Genomic DNA, 4,605 nt, shown 5'->3' with positions numbered 1-4,605 from the left:
TGGAAACGATGGGTGGGGCAAGGAGGGCCGCAGGAGACTGGTCGGAAGTGTCGCGAGAGGTAGAAGGAATCGCGCGAGATGTGGCTCCTTCCTGCGGGCAGGGAGCCGAAGCGCTGGGCGCGCGGGCGGCGCGTGGGGCGTGCCCTCCGCTCCCGGATGGCGCGCGGGATCTCCGTCTGAGGTCGGAGGTCTTTGAAAGGCGGGGATGGGGGATAAGACGTTGTAGGTGTATGGGAGCATTTTGAGTTTCAGTGAAAGAAAGCTTCTTCAGAATTAACCAGCCCAGCCCCCTCACTTGGTAGACTAGAAAACTAGATGGGAAGAGACGCGCTGACGCTGGTACTACTCTGGCTAACTGTACTAAGGGGCCAGGAGAGATGCCGAGAACCCGAAAGAGACGCAGATGCCACGCCCCTAGCGAGCGATTGGACAATTGGGCGCAAGCCGCAGTTTCCATTTCTGGGTGTAGAGAATGGATACCGTTGGCATTTGAAGAAAAAACAAAACAACAACAACCAAAAAAAAACAATAAAAAACTTTATCTATCTATGGGGCTTTGCCCCCTCCCGCTTACGTTTCTTAGGATTTCGAGGCTGCCAAAACATACGTCTAAAAAAAATGTAGAGGTGAGCTTCACCAGATTTAAAAGCTGCACGACAGGCTGGAAACGAGCTATTTATGTCCAAACACGATGACATAGTGTAATTCCATTTAGTCCTCACCTTAACTTTAAGTACAGACTATAGTTCTCCCTATTTACAGAGGTAAAATGACTTACCAAAATCATACTATCGGTACATGATGGAGCCAAAATAGCAAACATAGTGTTTGTCTTCAGAGGCTGGTCCTAAGTAATTACCTAAACTCGTTTAAGTGACATAATCAGACCTTGAATTTAGGTCCTCTGTCTCCAAATCTCTGTATCCTCGATATCAGTGGTTTTTCCTTTGTTGAGGACCCTAAAGTGTACTGTTATTTAGGTTGTATCTATCACTGTTTAGTAGAAATTAAAACAAATTTAAATGTTTACTAATTCATTTAAAATAACATTAAAAACCCATTTCTTGTAAATGAATTTTTTAATGGAAAAGTAATTTTCCAAAATGAAAAAAATCAGGGGAAAGCAGGACATTGCTTTACATTTTTATAAATTTCCTTAACGTCTGGTTTAATAGAAAATTGTTAGATTCTCATATTTTCTTTTGTATTCAAATTACAACTTTAGTTTTGGTTGAAGTATATGAAGAAAACCCAGCCTCCTTCAACTATGTAGTTGGAGAAGGAAGAAGTATTTTAATAGCCTCTTCAGACAATTATGGCTGTTCTTTTTAATGCTACACTAAAGTTCAACAAATGGTGGCTTCTTAAAGGTTAGTTGCAATATGGAATCTGAAAACCTATCAGCGAATATTTTGTACTCCAAAACATTAAAATCCATTGGTCTATCTTGCACTTTGAATGGATCTTTTACCTATACATGATTTCGGACATCAAGCATTGGTTATTTGGAAAATATCAGTTCACTATTCTATTCAGTCCCCCAAATGTTAACACATTTGATTATATTATTTATATATATATATATATATATATATATATATATATATATATATTATATTTTTTTAAATTTTCACCAGTCTCATTAGAAGAGCCTTTAAGTATTGGGAAGCTGTCAAGCTCTAAGCAAATGAAAGTTCTCTAAAGTCTGCTTTGTCTTGAAAGGTCATATTTTATCATTGGCAACAAATATTATCAGTTGTTTTCCTTGAAGTAACAAGCTCACTTTAAATCTGACTAGCCCTAATTCTCCATTGTATTTTTTTTAAGATTTTATTTATTAATTTGACAGAGAAAGAGAGCACAAGTAGTAGAAGAGCAAGCAGAGGGAGAAGGAGAAACCGTTTCCTCACTGATGTGGGCTTGATCCCAGGATCCCAGGATCACGACCTGAGCTGAAGGCAGATGCTTAACCAACTGAGCCACGAAGGCGCCCCCTCTTTTGTACTTTTAAGTAAAAATGAAGATCCACGAAAAACAGAGTAGCTAGTTCAGTTACCAATTCAAATCACCTGTTAAGTGCTTTTTCCTCAACAGACCAGCATACTTCAGTATGCAGAACTGTTTTATGCATACTATTTTGTCACACAGAATATGAAAAAGGTGTGAATGCGAGGGTTAATTTTTTTTTTAAGATTTTATTTATTTATTTGAGAGAGAGAACAAGCAAGAGAGAGCATGAACCGGGGAAGGGAGAGGGAGAAACAGACTTCCCGCAGGGAGCCTGATGTGGGGCTCAATCCCAGGACCCTGGGATCACGACCAGAGCCAAAAGCAGACACTTAACCAACTGAGCCACCCAGGTGCCCCAAGGGTTAATATTTAATAAAATTAGTAATTTTTATTTCATGAACAGTATTCTTTTTTTTTTAAGATTTTTTTTTTTTAAGATTTTATTTATTTATTTGTCAGGGAGAGAGGGAGAGAGAGCGAGCGAGCATAGGCAGACAGAGAGGCAGGCAGAGGCAGAGGCAGAGGGAGAGGGAGAAGCAGGCTCCCTGCCAAGCAAGGAGCCCGATGTGGGACTCGATCCCAGGACACTGGGATCATGACCTGAGCCGAAGGCAGCTGCTTAACCAACTGAGCCACCCAGGCGTCCCTCATGAACAGTATTCTTAAGTGAAATGGGCACTATTTTTATTATGAATGCATGGCAGCGCACAATACAATGACTGACAGTACAATTTATTTCCACTGCCTTAATTCTTGCTAAGCTGCCAGCAGTTTTACCCACGATTGCTTTTGCATCAACAGTGCAAATGTCAGAAACACAGCAAAAAAAGCAAATCATGTCTTAATAGTTTTGATCTCATGATCCCTGAAAGGAGCCCCAGCATGCGTGGACTATCTTTTGAGAACTATAGCAATTAAATGTGCCCAGCCTGCAGCCCCGAATATAAAAGTAATAACACAATACCTACCCTGAAGGAGTTCACAGTCCTGAGACAAGCAGGTAAACAAATAAATATATCTTGAGTGTCATGACAGAGACAGGAGCCAGATACATTGATAGCTACAAAAGAAGGGGTTATCAAAAGTCCAGGTATACCCCCCAGCAATTCTCACATACTAGGTCTTTGGTGGGATTCAGGAATCTGCATTTTAAATAAGCACTCCAGATGATTTAGAGGCAGAGAGTATGGGATCTACTTGAGATCTTCAAGAAACACTCCCTTACCTAGTACAAACTTTAGGTTCCCAAGAAGGCTCAGGTAGATAGGTTCAGAAAAAGAGAATATTTTATGGTAAAGTGCTCAAAAAAATCCCAGTTAATTTTCACTGGCTGTTGTTGGCAGTTGTACATCAGATCTTTTAACAGGGGAGGGAAAAAAAAAACCTTAAAAAGGCAAAATCTGAAACAAATTCCTTTTTTCTTTTTTTCCCTCTAGTGGAGGGAAGCAGTGAACTTATTTTTGTAAAGGGCCGGATAACAGTTTCAGCTCTGTGGGGCATAAGGTTTCTGTCAAACTGAACAGGTCTCCCACTGTAGCACAAAGCAGCCAGAGACAATAGGTAAAGCGATGAGTGTGGCTGTGTCTTTGTTTACAGAAGCAGGCAATAGGTTACATTTGGTCTCTCTCGTGCTAGGCAGTTTGCTGACTCCATGCTCTAATACAAAAGATAATGCTAATTGCCTAAAGAACAAAAGCAGGAGTCTGATGAGGTCATAAAACAACCGGATTTCATATCCAAAGTAGGAGATATTGTGAGGCCTCGATTTTGAATTCCCATTTCTTTCCAAAATAAACCATATTTCAGTATTCAAATTATATGTGTTGAGTGCCTATCAAGGCATTAAGTATAAGGATAAGGTAGTTTTTAGAGGCAGAAGTCCTCAATCCCTGGTGGACAGCTAGGCATCCCGAGTTTGAGAACATGCCACAGTTGTCTTGGATACTCTGACTATAAAAGAACAACAGGACTTCAGGCTGTGACAGTGATTCTCAAACTTCAATGAATGGAAGAATATGATAAGTAGATTATTTTTATTTTATTTATTTATTTACCAGAGAGAAAGAGCACAAGCCGGGGGAGCGGTAGGCAGAGGGAGAAGCAGGTTCCCCAGCAGAGCAAGGAGCTCAATGAGGCACTCCATCCCAGGACCCCGGGATCAGATGCTTAACCAACTGAGCCACCCAGGTGCCTCGCTAAGTAGATTCTTTTAAAATGTAGATTTTTAGATCCAACAGCCAAAGATTCTGATTGACTAGAAGAGTTTAATCAGAGGGGTCATGAATCTACATTTTAATGGAGAATATACAGGCTATGAGGCAAGGTGTTTAAATCAAGAAACACAAGACCCGAGCTATAATTTTGGCTATACCACTTTGTTTATAAAATAAGAATGTTAGGGCGCCTGGGTGGCTCAGTGGGTTAAGCCGCTGCCTTCCGCTCAGGTCATGAACTCAGGGTCCTGGGATCGAGTCCTGCATCAGGCTCTCTGCTCAGCAGGGAGCCTGCTTCCTCCTCTCTCTCTCTGCCTCTCTGCCTACTTGTGATCTCTCTCTGTCAAATAAATAAATAAAATCTTTGAAAAAAAAAATAAAA

Source organism: Mustela nigripes, chromosome 18 (assembly GCF_022355385.1).
Source record: "Mustela nigripes isolate SB6536 chromosome 18, MUSNIG.SB6536, whole genome shotgun sequence".
NCBI classification, from domain to species: Eukaryota; Metazoa; Chordata; class Mammalia; order Carnivora; family Mustelidae; genus Mustela; species Mustela nigripes.
This window is presented reverse-complemented; position numbering follows the sequence as displayed.